This window comes from Humulus lupulus, chromosome 3 (assembly GCF_963169125.1).
Source record: "Humulus lupulus chromosome 3, drHumLupu1.1, whole genome shotgun sequence".
Lineage (NCBI taxonomy): Eukaryota > Viridiplantae > Streptophyta > Magnoliopsida > Rosales > Cannabaceae > Humulus > Humulus lupulus.
In genome coordinates this window covers 179112906-179136641 of record NC_084795.1, presented here as the reverse complement: position 1 = coordinate 179136641, position 23736 = coordinate 179112906, and the positions used below count along the sequence as shown (strand labels likewise).

Genomic DNA, 23736 nt, shown 5'->3' with positions numbered 1-23736 from the left:
CAAAACCCGTCACAGACGGTCAAGCTCGGAAAGAACCTCTGCGATAGAAGAATGGCGGAACTGACTGCGTTTCTGAAAAGGAACCTGGACGTATTCGCATGGTCGTACGAGGACATGATAGGGATCAGTCCGAGCGTAATCATGCACACGCTCCACCTTGACAAAAGCGTCCCTGCCAAGTCTCAAAAGCAGAGGCGTTTAGGGACAACCCGAGCCGAAGCCCTTGAAGAAGAAGTGGCCCGGCTCAAAAAATGTGGCTTTATCCGCGAAGCCAAATTTCCCATTTGGGTTGCCAATCCCGTGTTAGTTCCAAAGCCCAATGGGAAGTGGCGGACCTGTATCGACTTTTCCGACCTGAATAAAGCGTGCCCCAAGGATTGCTTCCCATTACTGAGGATCGATCAACTGGTGGATGCCACGGCGGGGCACGAGCTCATGTCCTTCATGGACGCATACTCGGGCTACAATCAGATCGCGATGAATCCAGCAGACCAGGATCATACCAGCTTCATGACCCCAACTAATGTCTATTGCTATAAGGTCATGCCGTTCGGTCTTAAGAATGCCGGGGCCACCTACCAAAGGCTGGTAAATAGAATGTTCGCGGATCAGATCGGGAAAAACATGGAACTGTACGTCGATGATATGCTTGTCAAGTCAAAGATTGCCAGCAACCACGTCACCGATCTGGAAGAATGCTTTAACATTCTGCGAGAATATGGCATGAGGCTCAATCCTCAGAAGTGCACTTTCGGTGTCGCATCGGGGAAATTCTTGGGTTTCATAGTCAATACCCGAGGAATCGAGGCAAACCCCGACAAGATCAGGTCACTGCTCGAGCTTCCTTCCCCCAGGTCGCGCAAAGATGTCCAAGGCCTCACAGGAAGGGTGGCAGCACTGAACCGGTTCATTTCCAAATCGACCGACAAGTGTTTACCCTTCTACAACCTGGTCCGGGGAAACAAAAAGTTCGAATGGACAGTAGAGTGTGAAAGCGCATTCCTCGACCTAAAAATGCACCTGGCTGAGCCGCCTGTGCTGTCAAAGCCCAAGGTAGGAGAACCTCTTTTCCTCTACATGCCCGTCACTGAGGACGCAGCTAGTGCTGTTCTGGTGCGAGAAGAGGACCAGGCTCAGAAACCGGTTTATTACATCAGCAAGAGACTCCTCGGAGCTGAGTCAAGATACCCATTGATGGAAAAACTGGCGTTCTGCCTAATCATGGCCTCACGAAAACTCAGGCCATACTTCCAGTCCCACTCTGTACACGTCATGACCGATCAGCCTCTAAGGCAGGTTTTGCAAAAGCCTGAAGCCTCGGGACGCTTGCTAAAGTGGGCGGTCGAACTCAGTCAGTTCGAGATTTTCTATACTCCCCGAACTACCATAAAAAGTCAAGCCTTGGCCGACTTCGTGGCAGAATGCGCGGGATTCCATGAGATCCCATCAGAAGACTCACCTCAGGTCGCCTCCTCAAGTTCATCGTGGAAGATCTTCGTTGATGGCTCATCTAACGAGAACGGCTCCGGGGCCGGAATCATTCTGATATCCCCAGAGGGGCATAGATACCACTCGGCGCTGAGGTTCGGGTTCAAGGTGTCTAACAACGAGGCAGAGTACGAGGCCTTGCTAGCTGGACTTAGGATAGCTGGCGAGCTAAAGGCAAGCTCTGTCCAATGCTTCAGCGACTCCCAGCTCGTGGTGAATCAGGTTCTAGGCGAGTATCAGGCGCGGGGTCCCAAGATGGCCTCCTATTTGGCTAAGGTAAAGTCCGAACTGTCTACGTTTGGGCAAGGGTCGATCGAACAGATACCCCGGGAGCAGAACGCCAACGCAGATGCTCTCGCCAAGCTCGCCACCTCGGGAGAGACAGAAACCCTGGAGTTGGTGCCAGTTGAGTTCTTGGAGAAACCCAGCATAGACGGAGATCGAGCAGATATTGAAATGATTGATATCAGGCCGACCTGGATGACTTCCATTGTTGAGTACCTCGTCGAGGGAAAATTACCCGAAGGGCGCAACGACGCACGGCGAGTCCTTTATCAAGCTCCGAGGTATACGCTAGTCGAGGGGGTGTTGTACCGACGTGGGCATTCCTTACCTCTCCTCCGGTGCGTTCTTCCAAGTGAAGCGAAGGCCATCCTGCAAGAAGTTCATGACGGATTCTGCGGAGATCACACTGGGGGGCAAAGCCTGGCCCTGAAGATCCTACGGCAGGGGTATTACTGGCCAACTCTATCCAAAGACTCGATCTCATATGTAAAAAAGTGCGACACGTGTCAGCGGTTCGCCGCGGTTGCACGAGCTCCTCCGACCGAGCTAAAAATGATTTCGTCTCCCTGGCCCTTCGCCATTTGGGGGATAGATCTAATAGGCGCCCTGCCCACCGGAAAAGGCGGGGTCCGTTACGCCGTGGTAACCATTGACTACTTCACCAAGTGGGCCGAAGCAGAGCCATTGGCGACAATAACATCGAAAAAGGTGCTAGACTTCGTGGCTAAAAGCATAATATGTCGATTTGGCCTACCCAAAAAGATCGTCTCCGACAATGGCACTCAATTTGACAGCGACCTGTTCACCGAATTTTGCGAAAGGCACGGAATTGTGAAAAGCTTCTCGTCCGTGGCCTATCCCCAGGCGAACGGCCAGGTCGAGGCTGTCAATAAAACTCTGAAGGCAAGCCTCAAGAAGAGGCTAGATGAGGCAAAGGGGATCTGGCCAGAACAGCTCCCCCAAGTTCTGTGGGCCTATAGGACCTCACATCGGACTCCCACGGGTCACACTCCTTTCTCCCTAACCTTTGGAAGTGAAGCAGTCCTCCACGTGGAGGTGAAGGTCCTGTCACACAGGGTCCGGTCCTACGACCAAGACGGGAACCACGAGCTCCTATGCCACTCCTTAGACTTAATGGATGAAAGGCGAGAGGATTCACAACTCCAGCTCGCCCATTATCAACAGAAAATCACTCGCTACTTCAACACTAAGGTCAAAAGACGTGCCTTTAGCGTCAGTGATTTGGTCTTGAGGAGAGTTTTCCTGGCCGGGAAAGATCCCAAAGATGGGGTTTTGGGACCAAGCTGGGAAGGACCATACCAGGTCATCGAAGTCATCAAAGAGGGAACTTATAAGTTAGCTCGACTTGGTGGAGGGGCGGTCCCGCGGACTTGGAATGCTATCCACCTAAAGAAATATTATCAATGAGCCATTTGTAAGGCCTAGAAGGTCACCTTCCATGTATAAATAAAAATCAAATGTTTCTCGTTATTTGCAAGTGTAATTTTAAAGTAACAACGAAAGACCCTTTCCCAGTTACTTGGGGGGCATATGGTACCTGGATATATCCAGGTCTCCTTAACGACTTAGGTGTTAATTTTTATCTACGGATAAGAGTTATCACAAACTAAGTCCTATCCTGGTCTTAACCAGGTCATAAAACTTAGAAGTTAACTAAAATTTGTTGACCGTGGTTCTTCTTTAAAGAGCCCGGGATACGGATAAAAGTTGACGCGAACTAAGTTTTTTCAAAATAAGTTCCTGGTCTTAACCAGGTCATAAAACTTAGAAGTTAACTAAAATTTGTTGATCGTGGTTCTTCTTTAAAGAGCCCGGGATACGGATAAAAGTTGACGCGAACTAAGTTTTTTCAAAATAAGTTCCTGGTCTTAACCAGGTCATAAAACTTAGAAGTTAACTAAAATTTGTTGACCGTGGTTCTTCTTTAAAGAGCCCGGGATACGGATAAAAGTTGACGCGAACTAAGTTTTTTCAAAATAAGTTCCTGGTCTTAACCAGGTCATAAAACTTAGAAGTTAACTAAAATTTGTTGACCGTGGTTCTTCTTTAAAGATCCCGGGATACGGATAAAAGTTGACGCGAACTAAGTTTTTTCAAAATAAGTTCCTGGTCTTAACTAGGTCGCAAAACTTAGAAGTGAACTAAAATTTGTTGAACGCGGATCTTCTTTAAAGAGCCCGGGATACGGATAAAGTTAACTCGAATTAAGTTCATAAAAATAAAGAGATGAATTGTGACCAAATGCATAAAAATATATATGTAAAACTGGCTGAGCAAATTGTCTCGAGGCGGAAACGCCTCCCATAAAAAAGAGAATTACAATAAAAAGATTTCAAAATACTTAAACGAGAAGTGTCCTAAGCCCCATCAGTTGGCCCTTTGGAGGTCGCGGTCTCATCCTGCTCCGTCGCGGCAGATGCCTCTCCAGTCTCCGATGGAGGAACCTCCTTATTCAGGCGAGCTTGAAACTGCGGCAACAAGAATGCCCAGAGATCCGGCGGCATGAAAGAAAAGTCTGCGTCAGGATTGTGGGACCAGCAGTGATAGAACAGGTCTTGTAAGGACTGCTCCGATACGACCCACTCGTCTTTCAGGGCGGCCTGGGAGGCCTGGGCTTCGGCCTTCGCCGCCTCAAGGTCTGTCCGCGAGGCAGCCAGGGAGTTTTTAAGCTCTTGGTTCTCGGAGCGGATCTTCTCTAGCTCGGATGCGGCCAGGGAGTTTTTAAGCTCTTGGTTCTCGGAGCGGATCTTCTCTAGCTCAGCTTTAGAGGCCACCAGAGCGTCTCTCCCCTCCTGAGACTCCTGAAGGGCGGTCTGGCGATCAGCTTCCAAACCCTCGAGCTGGGCCTTTGTCCTAGCAATGCCTCTGTAGGCGGCAGCAATGCCTCTGTAGGCGGCAGCAATGCCCTGCAAGAAAAGAATGATAAATTAACAAACTGGAAGGAAAAAGGCAGCGTGTGAGTGTTAAAGCCTTAAAAGAAGGGGGCACTTTACCGTTAAGGTCATGTCCATTGCAGACTCTACAACTCGGACCGGGCTCGTTGTTTCGATGGCTCAGAGCTCCTTCTCCCTGATATTGTAGAAATGGCTGACGGCGTAGCTAGCCGACTCATACACCGTACCCCGGAATGCTTCGGGCATCTTCTCCAGAGCCCGGGGGTCGACCGGGATACGCACGTCCGGGGCTGCCGCGGCCAGATTCCCGACCTCTATTACCCCGTCCTGGGCGGCCAGTGGAGATCGTTGGGGTGGCGGGTGCATGAGCCCTGTCCTGGCGACAGGGAGGTTCGCCCCCGCGACCTGGGATGGCGGGGCTTTCTCCTTCTCCTTAGCCGGGGATTTGGTGGAGGCCCCGGCCGAGCTCTTGGACTCGCGAAGCCTCTTTAACCTCGGCCCTGCTGGGGGATTCCCACCGAACACAACGCCCCGCAGACTATTCCCGGGCTGAGACATCTCTTCTGCCAAGAACAAAAAAAAACATGGTTATTAGCAATCATGCAGAAATAAAGACAAAAGGTCCAAAGGCAATAAGAAAGCAAATACTAAGGGAGCCCTACCCCCCGAGCTGGACGAGCCTAGGACGATTATCTCGCGAACTGGCGAAGGTTCTAGGTCCGGTTCTGAATCGGGGCTGGACTCTTCTACGTACTGCCTAATCCCCGGAGCATAGATTCCCCTCTGGAGCGCAAGCCACGTGCGTAAGTTGGTCCCGTACTCCTCAAAAATGACCGACCTAAAGGCTAGGGTATTATCTACTACTACGGTACCCTTAGGCCGACTCTCTTGGTTGTCCAGCACGAGCTGGTCAACGCAATGGAGCAAGAGCGTGTCCAGGTCTGGATTCCTTGAGTGACGATGGATGAGCTGCCTAGGGTTGAACCTAACCAGCCGGGGGTCTGTAGTGGCCCTATCTACGTTCTTAAATAAGTAAGAGTTACCTTGACCGGAAGGACCCGCGGCTGCTCCGGATTGGGTCTTCTCCTCGCTCATCCCCTGGGCGACCTCCAAGGTCCTCTTCCTATTCATCACCAGAGGAACTTCCTCACCTTCTTCCTCGCCTTCGTCGTCTGCGACCTCCTCCGCGACGATCGGTCTGTTGACCCGAGCTGGGGGAGGCCCCCGGGGCCTTTTCAAATTCAAAGTCTGATTTGGGAAAATCAGCTTGCAGAATACCATCGTCTCGTCCGTCACGAGCACGCGGTAGTCTTTCTCACTGGGGGGCAAGTTTGCCAGTGTATCGTATTGATTCCCGAGGGTCACAGACTTTTCGGTCCTCGCGTAGATGGCTGCAAGGTTGGTTGAAATCAGAAGTGGAATAAGGGACGAGCTAAAATAAGATAACCTCTAAAAGGCGAGCTAAATCAAGGATCACTTACGAGGACGGTTGAAATAGTGATGATCGCAGTTTCGGAACCCAGTTGACATGAAAAACTGGTCTTTGAAGTCGTTTGGATGGCTCGGCAGCTCGATCACTGCTGCTGTGTTAGGGAAGCGGGTTAAGTAATAGAACCCATCGCCTCGCCCCCGCTGGTCCGGGCTGGCTTTGAGGCAAAAGAAATATAGAATATCAGCAGGAGTGGGGACCTCCCACTCATGCTTTTGGAACAAATACCTCAATCCCGCCAGCAGACGGTATGAGTTGGGGGGGAGCTGAAATGGGGCCAACCCCACATAGTTCAGAAAATCAGCAAAATACTGATCCAGGGGGAGGAAGGCCCCTGCCTTGAAGTGTTCCCCGCTCCAGGCCGCGAACGACTCGTCGAGCGGCGTGCAGCTCCGCTCCCCATCCGCAGCAGGTCGGGCGATCACGGAGGCCACCCCCAGGGGAATGTTGTGGTTGAGGAAGATTTTGGTGATCTTTGCCTGGTCGGTTATCTTCGAGACGATTCTCTCCGCCTTGAAAAACACATCAGGGGCCACCTCGGCTTGCTTCTCCACCGCCGGCCCAAAGTGAGGAATTGGCGAGCTGGTCACCACCGCCTTTCCTTTATCCTGCTGGGAGGACGAACTTCCCACATTCTTCTGTGGCAGATTTCTCTTTGGAGCCATCTGGTCGCCTATCGAACAAAAGAAAGCACTTTAGAAAAGGCGACCCAAGCAGGAGAGTGAAGCAAGTATTATGTACACGAGCTGGGGTAAGCCCAGCCCGTGGAGAGTGGTGCCACGCGTTCCAAGGAACACGCGCCTATGCCCTCAACAGATCCCAGATTACTTGGAATTCGTGTGTCAGAGGACTCAGGGTAAAAAATTGCCTTGGGGGGAAAGTTTCAACAGGCAAGGCATGGCAAAACCGCTTGTAAGGCGTATTCCCTAAGCTACCCGGTTTTTGCACCCAAAATTCCAAAGGATCCTACCCAGAAATTGTTCCTAAGAAAGAACCATGGAACCCATATTCTAAGACGATGTCCCATGGCATGTGTGCCCTAATCTAAGAAGGGCTGTCACCCTCCATACCCGCGCGACCCAGAAAACCTCTGCATGTGGCTACAGTAAAAAATTTTACCTAAGCTACAGTGGCATGCTTTCAAAAATAAACAGGGACAGAAGACTTACAGTATATGGTTAGATGGTGAGCAAGGTTGCTGCGCTGGTAGGAGCTTCGTTGGCACAGTGGTCTCCAAGGTTTTGAAGGACTTCGTACGCTTAAGCTTCGTGAACGGAGAAGATGAGAGCAATGGAAATGAGGGTTTTTGTTCTTAGGAAGGTCAAAGAGAAAAGAAGGAAATTTGAGAGGTTTTGAATGGTAAGGTGGCCCGTGCGTGGGATGACCACCCCTTTTTATACATGGGAAGGATCACGTGTAAAAGGCCCTTGGGAGACCCTCCACTCGAAATGTGAAACGACGGCTGGACAGTAGGCTAGGCCATTTAATGCGGTTCTCGTAGAGTGTACCGTCGCCACCCACGGCGTTCCACGTATCAGACGCCTGCGAAAAGCATGGAATGCGAAGGGTTGTGGGAGAAGTCTAAAAGCCCCTACTGTGGTCTCCCATATCTGACGTCATGGACCACGAGCAGGAGCTTGGGGGGCAGATGTACGCCCTGGTTTTCCCACGGGCTGTTTAGCAGGACGAGCCTTGGACTAAACATGATTTAGTCCGAGGCTCCCACAGGTCAGAGGCTCTATTTCCAGGACGGGCCCTTTCTAGCTCGAGGGGGTCCTGTTTCCAGCTCGCTCTTGTTGCACCAGGAGCTGGGAACAACATCCAGCGACCACTGACGGATAAGCTCGGGTTATGGATTGCTCCGGTAGCGAGCTGCTCAGGAAGCTCTGACCCTATGGGAAGTCAACACGCAAGATAAACGTGCATACTCCTGCCATCATGTGTCCGATATCCCCCTGACTTCTCGGACACGCAGCAGGAACGTGCGTATTCAGACACCCACGGACGAGTTGGGCCATGCGGCCCATTATCTCCTTCCATTCTGATTAGACCACACTTGTGTGTCAGGTTTAGGAATTAATCATGAATATCACAGACTTGATATGACAAATGGTAAGGTCACGGGATGACCTCCCTACCAACTTCCAGGTGCCTTCTCCTATAAATATGGAGACCCTGGGAGTTGATAGGGGTTGGGAAAAATAGTCTTTTAAGAACTATATACTTTGTAAACCAATTACCCAGAGAAGATCAATAATATTGACTAGTGGAGTAGAAGGATTTTAACCTTCGAACCACTTAAAAACGTGTCTCAAGTCACCTAGTTCTTCCCCCAAAGATTTCATATCTGTGACGATTCTACTTTTAGTACTAATCTCTTTCTCTTCTTCTCTTAATTATCTGTTGCCGAAGAACCGCGTCAACAGAACCTACTAAGGGCAGCTACTCTCCTTATTAAGGTTTTCACTTCTTTGATTGTGGTAGGTGACTTCATGTCGATCAATGCTTTGATCTTCTCGGGGTTAGCCTCGATTCCACACGAATTGACTATGTATCCGAGAAACTTATCAGAACCAACTCCAAACGAGCACTTGAGAGGATTTAACTTCATGCGATACTTTCTAAGTATTGCAAAGCATTCTTCCATGTCTTGGGCATGCCCTCTAGCATCTTTGGACTTGACCAACATGTCATCGACATATACCTCAATATTTTTGCCGATCAAGTCTCGAAACATGCCATTCACTAAACGCTAGTAGGTGGCTCCTGAGTTCTTCAAGATGAATGGCTTTACCTTATAATAGTACAATCCCTTGTCTTTCATGAAGCTGGTATGTTCCTCGTTGGGAGGGTGCATACTTATCTGATTATACCCCGAATATGCATCCATGAATGAGAGTATTTCATGACCTGCAGTTGCATCGACCAGGTAGTCTATTCTGGATAGTGAGAAGCAGTCTTTAGGGAAAACCTTGTTCAGATCTATGAAGTCCACGCATGTCCTCCACTTCCTGTTTGGTTTTGGGACCAGCACGGGGTTTGATACCCAGTCTGGGTAGTAGGCCTCCCTTATAAAACTGTTTTCCTTGAGCAGCTCGACCTCCTCCTTCAGGGCTTGAGATCGGTCTTTGTCAATCAATCTCCTCTTTTGTTGCACCGATGGGTATTTTTTGTCCGCATTGAGGACATGGCTTATCACTGATGGATAAATTCCATCCATGTCCTTATGTGACAAGGCAAAGACATCCTGGTTCTTCTTAAAAAATTCTACCAACCATGCCTTAATTTCAACCTTTAGTTCCTTCCCGACTTTGATTACACTAGTCGGGTCCTCCTCATCCAGTAGGACTTCGTCAAGATCTTTGACTGGTCCTACCCCCATGATTTCATCCCCAAAGTGAGGATCGATGTTGTTTCCCTCACTTTGGGAACTTTTTACAATAACAAATATCCGTTAAAAGGAGCCCCCGACTCCAGTAGAGTGTTTCCCTCAACGCTAACTTCCATGTTGACATCCTCATTGATTCCTTCATTCCCTTCATAATAGGTCAACACCATATTGTTTACGCATGATATTTCTTTGCTTTGACCACTGATGCATTATAGCATTCATGTGCCTCCCTTTGGTTACCTTGTACGCATCCTTACCCTGCGCTTGTGGGGAACTTCAAAGATAGATGCCAGATATACACTGCTGTGTGTAATGCCATCATGAGGGGTCTCCCGATTACTACGTTGTAAGCTGATAAGCAATCTACCACCAGGAACTCTATCATCACAGTCTCGTGCCTAGTGGCATCCTCTGCAGTGATCGGTAGTTTGATAGTTCCTGCTGGTGCTATGCATTCTCCTTTGAAACCATATATCTACTGAGCCTCTCGTATCCACTAAGCATCTCTTCACTCGGGCATTGGCGATTTGAATGGTAAGGACCAGAGGATCATTGTGGGGGTACCTCACATGCCTGGCGTCATCCTCCGTAAAAGTTAGAGTTTCACTTTCATACTTCAAATTTTTCGGAGAACGCTCCTCGACTACCATGCACTAAGAAGGCTCCCTACCTCATGTCTTAGGGTATTTGCATATTGATCATGAGCGTTGTTACTATTGCCTGCTATGTGGAGCCCCCCACATATGGTGTCCAATGTGAAGTCCACGGTCGTTGGCTCCAGTGGTGGACTCATTTGCCTTCAGAACTCTGGATTCCTGCTCGGGGTTTCGGTCTTGACTCGGTAGCTTGAGAGTTGTGTTGATCATAGGGGAAACTCTATCTCATCCTTCAGCTGTTTGCACTCGTTTGTGGCATGCCCATAATCATAATGTAATCGAAAAAACTTGTTCTTGTCCCTCTTTCCTTCTGAGCGCAAGGGTGGTGGCTTTCGACATGATACCTCCTGGTATGTTACCAAGTAAATCTCAGCCCTTGTTGCAGTCAGGACAGTATAGTTGGTGAACTTGGGCTGGTAGGGCTGGTGCTTAGGTTGTTTGTCGGTTGGTGCTGACTTAGCCTTCTTTTCTCCACTGTGCTCGACCTTTGAGGTACTCCTCTTTTTACCATTCTCCCCATTGCTGCCCTGAGGATTTTTGACGTTCTTGCTTGCCTCGATAGTGGTTGGATGGCTTATGCCTTTTTCTTCCTTCATGACAACATCATCTAGGTTCATGTATTTGTCTGCTTGGTCTAGGAACTCCAGCAAGGTGTTGATGGGGTTCCTATGGATGCTATCCGACAAGGGACTACGATAAATGATTCCTACCGAGATGGAAACGAACTTCCCTTCATCTCCTACCATGGATGCTTGACTTGCTTCTCTCATGAATCTTTGGATGTAGTTCTTCAGGGATTCATCCTCCCCTTGCTTGATGTTAGCTAAATGATTGGCATAAACTGGTTGAATCCATTCGGCATTGAAGACCTTACAAAATTTCTTCCTGAATTGCTCCCATGAAGTGATGGATCCAGGTTTGAAGTTCTAATACCATTCCTGAGCTGAGTCGGAGAGAGTGGTAGGGAATACCCTGCACCTATAATCATGGTCAACACCGAGTAACTCCATCTGATCCTCGAACTTTCCAATGTGTCGCATTGGCTCCTCCTTCCAATGTATGTTGGAAGTTTTGGGGTCTTGTACTTCAGTGGTGGTTAAGAAGCTTGGATCTTGGCACAGAAGGGACTTCCACTTCTATGAGGCAGCTCGATATCGAAAGGTTTCTTTGTCAAACCCTAAACAGCCGTGGTGAGTGCATCTATCTGAGCCTGCACTCCTGGTGGGATCGTTGCTCCAAGTAGGGTAGATGACCCGGGTAACCCTTCCTGAGCACTGTTTCTCCTATTGATGACTTCCCTCAGATCCTGAGGTTGTGCATCTTCCCCGAGCCTATCGAACACAGTATTGGTATTGTTCATCGGTTCCTTTCCCTTTCGAGACTGAGGGTGTAGGGTGGTAGGTCCGTCTTGCTCTTGCTGATACGATCCTACCCCCGAGCCTCTACTCTTACATGACTCTGAGACTTTGAGCGACCATTTCCATTTCTGTCATGCTCTCAAATGTCTTACCTTCCTCTCTTGTGTCATTTTTTCTGTCCCCCTGGGAGGGGGCCTTTTGGTTGGTAACACTCTTACTCTGAGAGGAAGTGTTATTCTTCTTGGTCATGGAGGAGGCAGTCTTGGACTGCACCTCTTCATCATGTCTCTGGGAAAGTGGCTCTGAAAGTGTCCTTGGGGTACGACTCCTCCCCTGGGACTCCCTGTTACTACTGTCACGCATCCCTGCTTCTTTGGCCTGAGCCTCGCTCATCGCCTAAGCAGCAGCTTCAGCGTTAGCTCAGGCTAACTGGGTAGCCGCCTCTAGGGCCACAACAGCCTTCTGATGCCTCTTGTCAGCTTCCTACTCCCTCAGGATCATCCTATGGACCTGCTCATCTATCTCTCGCAGTTTCCATTCCTTAGTCACCCTCTGGAGGGAAATTTCTGCAACAAAGGCCTCCTACCTCACCAGAAATTTTGACATCTCCTCCAGGTGAGCGTCCTGTGGATTCTCCACAGCAAGTTGATCTCAAACCTCCACCTGAGGTTCATTAACGGGATCAATGGGATCCTGAGTTGTGGAATACCTGGGAGCCGTCTTCTTCGTCTGACTGGGTTTTGGAGGTATCATAAAACTGATGAAAGTGTGATTTTAGATTTCATACACTCAAAGAAAGTACCAAAATGTTGACCTGTGAAATTGGCCAACGGTCGTATGTACGATATACGACATCTTTTGAACGATATACATGTAAATATACAACAAAGTATAAATATCTAAATAAAACACACAGAAATTTGTAGTCGTTCAGCCCTGTTCTGATGAACAGCATAACCTAATCCACTTAATACTTAGTATTGAATCACTCAATTGTCAACTACAAAGATGAACTAAAGAGTTCACTCGTCAAAGATTTTTCCAAAAGTTACTCGAAATGATCGATCCAAAATTCTCTAAACCCCCCTTAAATGAAGCCCTAAGTCCTTTATTTATAGTACCCAGGAGATGTTACAAGATCAACAAGATTGGAGATCGTGGTTTGGTACACGATCATTGGGAGTGGAGATACGTGTCCACCTTCCCACGATTATGACATCGTGGGTATTCTCGTCGTTTCTCTAGATCGTGGTTGATGATGCACGATTGAAACCTTCAGGAAAATTCTAAGTCTTGGTTGATCTGTGAGACTTAGGTGCTAGGCCCGATAACTGTAATGACCCAAAATCACTAATATGGCTTAAGGGCCTTGATTAGTGTGCCAGGAGGGCATAATTGGTTTATGTGTGAATTTATTAATTTAATGCATGATTATATGATAAGCATGCTTGAATGGTTACGAAAATTTCAATATGATTATATGCTATAATTGTGAGAACCATATTATTATGTGGGCAAATCTGTAGCAAGCGACTTGAGGCAATCCTAGGGAGCTAGGTAGAGGGAAAGTCACAACGGGGTTTAATATTTGACTTTGGGCAAGTCAAAGGGTATTTCAGGTATTGGATGGTTATTTAGATTATCGGGTTATAGAAATAAATAATTGGAAATATATTTGAGGTTAGGAAGTCTAGGTAGGAATACTGGGGAATTTTACCATTTTTCCCTTGGGGACGTTTTCGGTACCCCGAGCCTTGGGATTAACTTAATCACTTAAAGATAGACAAAGTAAAAGACTCAAAAACAGTAGAACATAGAGAACCGACCCTCCCTCTTTCTCCCTTTCTCTCTCAAAGGAAACCAGTGGAATCTAAGGGAAACTCAGCTGGAAGCTCTATGATTTGAGCTTGAGTCATGAGGGATTAGCTCAATTTTAGCAAAGGAATTCAACTAGGATTGAGGTAAGGATTGAATCACACTTTTTGTTGTTGAAATTCTGTGGTTTTGATCGTGTTCTAAGAGGTTTTTGGGTTTTGAATTTGAAGACTGAATTGAAGCTAGGAACTTGGAAGTTAGCTCATAAATTTCTTAGAGGATTGATTTTGCAGTGAAGGTAAGCTCGAATTTATGGTTTAATGGCTGAACTTTAGTGTTTCCATGGATGGTTTTGATGTTTTCAATAGGTGAGTTCCAGAGATGGAAGTGAGTTTTTGATGAGTTTCTAGTCCAGGTTTCAGCTGGGTTGTGTAGCTGGAATTGTGTTAAAAGTTTTGGGATAATTGAGTTATGGAATTGGGATAGTTTTGGATGGGTTTGAGTGAGGTTTCAGAGTCAAAAATAGAGGTTTTTCTGGGTTTGAAGGGGTCGGGTCGCGGCAAAGTTCTTGGTGAGTCGCAGCCCTTTGAAGTTGATGCATGCAGAGGAAGGAGGGCAGGCTGCGGCATGGTCTGTGTAAGGTCGCGGCCCGTGTCTGGTTTTAAATGTGGGGGAGCTTCTGGTTGGGGCCATGCCGCGGCATGGGTGTCTAGGGCTACAGCCCTTAAGGGATTTTGAGATTTTTAGGTTTTAGGCATGGGAATTTAACCTAGGGTGCTCGGGATTGAATCTTTTACCATGTTTGGTGGAGTTCAATGTTCCGGAGACTAGAACTTTGTCTAGAAGCCCTTTTAAGATTATTGATGATATTCCTTATCTTTGTTGTGACTAGGCGCTAAGCTAGGGCTCAGGGATCGAATCGCACTCAAGATACATCGCTCGTAGTCAGTACACTTGGGAGCTAAAAGTAAGAAAACTGCACCCGGTTGTAGATTTATAGTGGGACGAAGGGTTCCCTATTATGCATGCTTTGAAAGGATGGTATTATGCCATGTAAGCAGTAAACCAACAACCTAAGAGTGTCGACGTTTACATTTGTGCATAGGGCGCGACTCTGCCACTAGTAGCCGAGGACAGCTTATTATGCACTGAGCACGGTTTAAGCGGGTCAGAGTCAGTGGAGTAAATAGAGGGTGAGACCTAAGTTGTTGGCCCTAATTATCATGTGACTTGATTGTTATTAATGATTAGTTTCATCTTTGGTTCTGATTACATGCTATGTGATTAATGTGGAATGTTAAGTGTTTGATTATGCTTTAAGGGTTATTCATCTGATATCATTGTTTGTTATGTAATGTTATGTTTTCTTGCTGGGCCTTAGCTCACGGGTGCTACGTGGAGTAGGTAAAGGAAAGGGAAAACTTGATTAGCCCTAATTTGGAAAGCTCTGTGAGCAGAATGTACATGATCAGCTGCTCAGCCACCACGGTTATGAGGATGACAGGAATAGGAGAACCACAAACGTTTGTTTTGCCCTTAGAGTGGCTGGTGGTTGGTTGTATTTTGGAAATTTTGTAAACTGCCTTTTTAAACGCTGTTCCTTTTTGGGATCCCATGTGTAAAACTGTTTAATTATATGAAATGTACCTTTTGAGACCATAACCCTTTTAACCCTAGCACATTTATGGTTCAGTGACACGTTTTTTAACTAAATGACTTGATTAGCAAGTCCTGCATCTTTATAAGTACACAGTGTAGCGGTCTTGGCTATCCAGGGCATTACAATAACCCTCTAGAGCTTGGGTGCTAGGCCAATTGATCTGCTGGGTGCTAGGCTTGTTGATCTTCTGGGTGCTAGGCTGTTGATTTCAGCTTGAACGAGTGTGAACTTTATCCAATGAAGTGAATTTATGAGTTTTGGCCGACCACCCTATGAAGAATAGGGTGGGCCCACCACCCCATGTGGTTCTTAGGCATGCTAGGTTGACCACCCCTAGGGGTTGGGGTCAGGCCGACTACCCCTAAGAGGCTAGGGCCAGGTCGACCACCCCTAGGGGGTTTAGGCCTAGTCGACTTCCCTATAGATCCCGGACCTATCCATCTTTGTTCATCGGTCTTTTTCAATACTTTGTCATTTTTACCATGACTTGTGATGCCACGTGTCGCTTTCTCATTCGCCACATAATCTCTTGAATTTTGAGGGATAATAAAAACCACATAGATAATCTTTGTAATTTTTTTATATTTACTTAATATTATCAATATAATATCGGACATAGTGAATATATATATAATAATTCATTTCAATTATTTATTTCATTTAAAACATTTGTCAACTAAAATTGCTTTAAGGGCACTATTCCCAACAATCTCCCACTTGCCCTAAAGAAAATTGAGGCGTCTCTCTCAATGTGCCAATCACATTATCTTGAACAAATTTGTCTAACAAAGTCTTTGTAAACTTTTTTGAAGCTATCTTCAAGATCAATACATCAATTATGTAAAATTGTCTTGAATTAAATGATACTTCATTTCATGCACTTTACCTTCTCATGATTTCTAGTTCTTCTAGAATAGTTATATCTCCATTGTTTTCGCAATTAGATACTATTAGGTTATTCAAGTCTGAAACCCTTTTCCAGAATGACAAATAACTCAACTAAATCATATAACCTATTTAACTACTCGTAGCTTTTACATTTCAGATTCCATGGTGAAACATACAATCCTAAAATGTCCAATACATTTCCAAATTAATGTGTTTCCTCAAAAGTTATGGAAACTGATTCGGATATCAATCTTTGAAGATTTCTATCTGGTTTAAAATCAGTTCATCCTTTGAGATTTTAGGTCACTGCCTAAATACACAAACATATAATCTCCATTATATTGAAGATATAATCCCCCCACCCCCCGTGCACCATGAGCCTGGAAAAATGACCCCCAAAAAGCTTTAACGAGGAAGATGATTTGATAACCTTCACATAGCAAGCCGCACGAGGGGTACATTTCCCCCAAACGACCCCATAGTACTAACCATCTAACTTCCCAATATGAGAGTGCAACAAGATCTTGTTGACAATGGAAGCTTCGTAGATATCTTGTATCTCTCTGCCTTGGAGAAGATGGGCTTGGGCATTATGAACTTAAAACCTTGTAACACCTCCCTATATGGATTTACTAGTGACTCTGTACAACCCTTAGGGACAATTGAGCTAGTCCTCACTATGGGAAAACAACCCAGACAGACCATCGTCATGGCAAACTTTGTTGTTGTGGATTGCGCGTGGCTTTCAATGCGGTATTAGGAAGACCCTCCCTAAGAGAATTGTAGGCAGTAACCTCGATATATCACCTATCTATTATATTTATGACTCCTAGGGGAATAGCTAGCATGAAAGGATAACAGAAGGAGGTGAGAGAGTGCTACAATACCTCCCTCCACACAGCCGCAAGGCCATGAGAACCCATGGCGATGGTGATGCAAGGAGGTATGAACTCACAAGAACTAGACCCCCGAGTTTTAGAGGAGCCAAGGGTTAAACCCGTGGAGGAATTGGAAAAGATTGTTGTGCTAGAAGATCCATTAAGGAAATTGAAGGTGGGAAGAAACCTTCAAGAAGATATAAAGGAGAAGCTGGTGAAGTTTTTGAAAAACAATCTCGACATATTTGCTTGGAGTCACGAAGACATGGTAGGGATAGATCCTTCCATCATGTGCCATCACCTAAACATCGATCCTATAGAAGGACCTGTGAGGCAAAAGAGGCGAGCGCTTGATCTAGAGAGGTATTCAGCCCTGAAGGAGGAAGTGGATAAATTAAAAACCAATGGATAGCTTCGTGTCCTAAGGATTGATCAGTTGGTGGACGCAACTGCTGGGCACGAGCTACCTAGCTTCATGGACGCATATTCTGGATATAACTAGATACCTATGAACCCAACTGATGAGGAGCATACCTCATTCATAACATATAAAAGGCACTATTGTTACAAGGTAATGCCCTTCGGGTTGAAGAATGCGAGTGCTACCTACCAGAGGTTGGTGAATAGGATGTTCGCATATCCGATTGGAAGAAACATGGAAGTATATGTGGATGATATGTTGGTGAAAACCAAGAAGTCTATCTCGTCTAGGGTATAGTTTTTATGAAGGTTTCAATTAGTTTAGGGCTATTTTATTGCATAATTATGCTCGTTTGTTCATGTTTCAGGTTCTTCATGCTAAGATGGTGAAAATAGTAGAATGAAGTGAAAGTGGAAGAAAATGGAGTTACTTTTGAGAAAATCGCGTCTTTCGGGAGCAATATGTTCGAGTAATGATTCTGTAAATAGCGCTACAGTGCTAGAAAAGGGAAAATTGAAAGTGTTGAATCTGTAAGTAGCGCTACAATGCTATCAAGAACTGAAGAGTAGCGCTACAGTGCTACAATACAAGCGCTACAATGCTAGTGCATTAAATTTTGAGGCAATTCGACTCTGTCAATAGCGATACAGCACCCAAAACCTAACACTATAGTGCTATCGACGCGGTTTTGAGATTTTTAGCCACTTTTTGAAGGACAAAACGGTCTTTTCACTTGGGAGCCTTGGAAAACTATTTAAGGGACAATATTCTACGTATTTTGTAGGCAATTTTAGTTTTATAAACCCTAGATTTAGAAAATGGTTGCTATAATTAGATTTCTTTTCCTGAATTTTTAGGTTTTTCTCTTCATCTGAATTCTTTAGGTTATTTTCTATGAATAATTATTTGAAGTTTATTTTCATTATGTTAGCTATGAACTAAATCTTTTATCTAGGGATTAATGTAGTCACTTGAATTTCGATTTAATTTTATTATGATGTTCTATTGATACTTCTTCTCTATTCTCATCTATATGATGTTTGTTTAATGCTAGTAAATACTTTATCACTTTTTACTTGATTTAATGGTTTTGATTAAAAATTCGAAAGATGAGAATTGAATATGCTATCATTATATAGACATAGGTTACATATTGGACGAAAGTACATGTATGACTTGTGTAGTAATTAGGTTTCCATGCTTAATGCCTTCTATAAGTTTAGTTTATCACAGAGATGTAGAAAATCTGCATTCAGGCTGAGATCTTATATCTTGAAAAATAATAAGAATTGATTATGTTATCCTCCTATTAGAATAGGAAGAAGAGATTTAGAATTGATTAGTAAAATTAATAGAATGAAAAGTTGATGAAATTAATTCCTAGGCTTTTTATTATTGATTTTTAATTAGTTGATTCATTATTTTGCTTACAGTTATTTAAATTTTGTTCATAGTTTAGAGTATTCATTTTAATTTTTAATTATTCATCTAAATTTTAATTGACCAAATAGAATTTGAAAATTAATTATTGGTAATTAGTTAATAGTCTCTATGGGACGATCTCTGTTCTTACAGACTTTATTACTTGACATGACTGCGTATATTTGCGTACAGATTTCACAAATCAAGTTTTTGGCACCGTTGCCAGGGACTAATAATCAATATCAAATATAATTGTTTTTTAATCTACTTTGGTTTTCATTTAACGTTTTCTAAATCGAGTTGCTTTTAAATTTCTCAATTTCAGGTGACTTATTTTTATGCGACGTAAGGGGTCGAAAATTCTAGTACCTGTTGATCCTGAGATTGAGAAAACTTGCAAAAGAGAAAGAAAACATAAAAGACTTGAAAAGATGGCCCTGAATGTCAATAATGTCGCTAATAACATTCTTAATCAGGGTAATGCGGGGAATGCTGCAGCTGAGGCAGATTTACCTTTGAGGTACTATGTACTCCCTACTATTATAGGGGCACATTCTAGTATTCGTCCACCTATTGTGGAGGCAAACAATTTTGAAATCAAGCCCTCAATAATTCAAATGGTTCAGAATTGTGTTCAGTTTGGGCGGCTACCTAATGAGGATCCGAACCTCCATATTACCAACTTTTTGGAGTTATGTGATACTTTCAAAATGAACGGAGTAAGTAATGATGCAATCCGTTTGAGGTTATTTCCATTTTTGTTGAGAGACAGGGCTAAAAGTTGGTTGATTTCGCTGCAAGCCAATTCCATTCTGACATGGGAAGACCTCGTTCAAAAATTTATCGCAAAGTACTTTCCTCCTGCTAAATCAGCACGGATTAGAGATGAAATAAATAATTTCTGTCAATTTGAGGGAGAATCATTATATGATGTTTGGGAGAGGTTTGAAGAGCTGCTGCAAAAATGTCCACATCATGGTATAGTGAAATGGATGTTGGTGCATACTTTCTATAATGGACTGGGGGGAAATACAAGGACTATCATAGATGCAACAGCAGGTGGAGCATTTATGAGCAAAAGCGCTAATGAAACTTACGAGCTATTAGAGGAAATGCCCATGAATAATTATAATTGGCCATCTGAGCGAGAAAATAAGAAGGTGGTAGGAGTTCTAGAAGTTGATCCAATTGCTAGGCTCACTGCTCAAATTGCTTTGCTAACAAAACAAATACAACAACAAAACAATAGTTCAGCTCAAGTGATGCAACTACAACCTGCTCCTATCAATTGTGAGACATATGGAGGCCCTCATCATTTTTAGCAATGTCCAGCGACGAGTTCTTATTCAGTAGATGATATCCCACTTGAACAGATTCAAGGCATTGGCAATTTCCCAAGGCCACCTAATAATAACTCATACCCTAACAACTATACTCCAGCATACAAGAACCATCCTAATTTGTCATGGAGTAATAATCAAGGGCCCCAACCACAATATCACTCAAATCCACCTCAATATCCTCCACATAGACCATCTTATGGGCTAAACCCAAGGCCCTTTTATGATACTCAAAGGACACAAATGCCGCAACATCAACAACCACAACCTCACATGACTAAACCAGAGGTATCCACTGATGCATTGAGCCAATTTATGACAGAAACCAGATCCTCCATTCGGAGCTTAGAAACACAAGTGGGCCAACTTGCAAAGTTAATGGAAGATCGTAATCAAGGGGCTTTACCTAGTTCAACTATGATGAATCCCAAAGAGCAGTGTCAAGCTGTCTCTTTGAGGAGCGGGACTAAGTATGAGGGGCCTACAGTAGAAAACAAGGGGAAGAAGATAGAAGATCAACATGTTACTAGTCCAGCACAAGAGGAGGTTACTGAAGACCTTCCAAAGATAAAAAAGCCAAATTATACCGAGCCTCCACCAAAAATTCCATATCCTCAACAGTTTCGAAAGGCTAATATTGACAAACAATTTTCTAAATTTTTGGATATTTTTTGAAAACTACACATTAGCATCCCTTTTGCAGAGGCTTTAGAACAGATGTCAAGTTATGTGAAGTTTATGAAAGAAATTTTGTCAAGAAAGAGGAAATTAGAGGATTATGAGACAGTTGCACTAACTGAAGACTGCAGCGCAATACTTCAGAAGAAACTACCTCCAAAGCTTAAACATCCTGGTAGTTTCAATATCCCATGTTCTATAGGGGGTTTAGTAGAAACACATGCTTTATGTAATTTAGGGGCCAGTGTGAATTTAATGCCTCTATCAATCTTTCAAAAGCTGAATTTGGGAGAAGCTCGACCAATTACTGTATCTTTGCAAATGGTAGATAGATCAGTTAATCACCCCTCTTGGAGTGATTGAGGACGTATTGGTAAAAGTGGGTAAATTCATCTTTCCTGCGGACTTTAGTATTTTAGATATGGAGGAAGATGAAAATATTCAAATAATACTTGGAAGGCCATTCTTGGCGACTGGTATGGCTTTAATTGATGTGCAAAAGGGTGAGTTAAAGCTGCGATTGCAAAATGACGAAGTTATATTTAAAGTTTTTGCAGCAATAGAAATTCCAACTTGTTGTAGAGTTGAAGTGGTAAACCAAGAATGTAACAAGTTGGAAGTCTCTAAGAAAAGCTCCGTAGTTAAAACCGGAATGAGAAAAGGGCATAATCGGTTAAAAAATACTTTATTGAAAGGATTTGAATGTTATATGAGCGAGGGAAAGTTCTGATAATTTCTAATCACAAGAAACGAGGGCAAACTCATGACACTATGGCTCTCAAGGACGTGCGGGGAGGACTTGATCCAAGTTGAATATTAATGAAAACAAGAGTCCGGCTAAAAGACGTTAAAGACAACACTCTTAGGAGGCATTCCTATGTTTATTTTTAATTTTATGTTATTTGTTTTTGTTTTTTTATATTGGAACAATGTTTTTAGAGATTTTTGTTTTAGTTGTTTTTAGTTTTATTCTGGAAAAATTGTGTTGTAACTTGTAACCCATGAAAAAAAATTGAAGTTTAGGTGGTTATAGCACTACAGCAGCTGCCGCCGTCTCAACCATTTGAGGGATCTTCGTCCCAGCCTCAACAACCGCCATATTGACGTGGCAGTTCAAGTAAGTCTCTTTTCTCATTCTTTATGCACTTTAACATTGGGGACAATGTTAGGTTTTAGTTTGGGGGAGAGATTTATTTTTAGTGTTATTTGATGCGTTTTTTAGTTTTTTTTTTAGTTAGTTGTATTGAGTCATGTTTTAGAGTATAAATTAAGTTGATAATAATTGTCATTTTAATATGAGTGACTGTTATGTAGTATAATCCAAAGGAAAAGTTGATGTGCTTCTGAAACAATCTGTGTGCTTGGTTAGATTACTTTGTTTTTTCACTGTGATATGTTGACATTAGATATCTATTGCTCATGAATTGCAAATGTTATAATTGAGTTATTTTATTCATGTCGAATTTGGATTGTGGATTGAAAAGATTGAAAAAAAAATTCTAGAACTTGTTTGCTTACTATTTGAGATGAAATTTGAAATAATGCACATTTAGGAAAAGGATATAGGCAATTTTTTTTTGGACTGGTTGTACCTTTCAAGCTAACCCTATTAAATTTTATCCTTAGTTAACCCTTTTGAGCCGTACAACTGTTTTCTTGTTAACACATTCTTTTGAGCATAGCTGTGAATTAGATTACCCTTTACTCTTTTTGACCCATACCATGAGCATGAAAACTATTATATGAGGGGAGTGAATGTGTAATGGGATGTATGTATTATGTGTTATTTAGAAAATTCCTTGTGATTGAGAAAAATTAAAGAAAGAAAAGAAAACGAAAGTGCAAAATAATTATGCTCCCAAACAATTATCTATTGAAAAGTCAAAGTTTGGGGGAGTGTATTGAAAAAATAATAATCATAATAATAATAATAAAATATTTCTCAATCCATTGCACGGAGAAAAAGGGGTACCAAGGAATGAGTGGTTTGAAAGTTTGTTTAGTTGGAATGCTTATGGTATGATTAATCCTAAAAATGTTTATTTATCTACCTGTACCTAAGCCTTCTATTACAACCCTTATAAAGTCCTATTGATTCTTATTTGTGCATTTATTTATATTAATGGAGAATAGTAAGTAATGCAGGCATATGGAAATAACCAGTTATATGGTTAGTTGGTGAGAATTTGATATGCATAAAGTGGTTCAATTATTTTATTTGCGAGTTATGAGTAAATGAGCTTTGGTGTTAATAGATTGCAGTGAAGGGGTGAAGTATTTTGACTGAAAATCTAGATTAATATTTTAAATAGCATGATTGTTTTTCCTGAGAATTATATATGCATAGCAGTCTTGAGTGTTTAAGTCTAGTTAGATTCTTTACTCGAGGGCGAGTAAAGGTTTAGTTTGGGGGAGTTTGATAAACGAGTTCTAGGCTCATTTAGGGTTTAGTTTTTATGAAGGTTTTCATTAGTTTAGGGCTATTTTGTTGCAGAATTAAAAGAGTGGAATGAAGTAAAAGTGGAAGAAAATGGAGTTATTTTGGAGAAAATCCCATCTTTCATGAGCAATATGTTTGAGTAATGATTCTGTAAATAGCGCTACAGCGCTAACAAAGTAGCGCTACAGGGCTAGAAAAGGGAAAATTGAAAGTGTTGAATCTATAAGTAGCGCTACAGCGCTATCAATAACTGAAGAGTAGCGCTACAATACTAGCGCTACAGCGCTAGTGCATTAAATTTTGAGACAATTCGACACTGTCATTAGCGCCACAGTGCCCAAAACCTAGCGCTATCGATGCGGTTATGAGATTTTTAGCCTCTTTTTGAAGGACAAAATGGTATTTTCACTTGGGAGCCTTGGAAAACTATTTAAGGGACATTATTCTGCGAATTTTGTAGGCAGTTTTAGTTTTATAAACCCTAGATTTAGAAAAGGCTGCTCTAATTAGATTTCTTTTCTTGACTTTTAAGATTTTTCTCTTCATCTGAATTTTTTAGGTTATTTTCTATGAATAATTATTTGAAGTTTATTTTCATTATGTTAGCTATGA

The 23736-nt window shown here is 43.4% G+C and overlaps 1 non-coding gene across 1 annotated transcript; it reads right to left on the bottom strand.

Moving 5' to 3' along the window:
• Positions 1–19541: 19541 nt before the first annotated feature.
• Positions 19542–19648, bottom strand: LOC133828296 (small nucleolar RNA R71). The gene has a single exon (XR_009890924.1). It is a non-coding gene; the product is annotated as a small nucleolar RNA R71 (small nucleolar RNA).
• Between the last annotated feature and the right edge of the window lie 4088 nt (positions 19649–23736).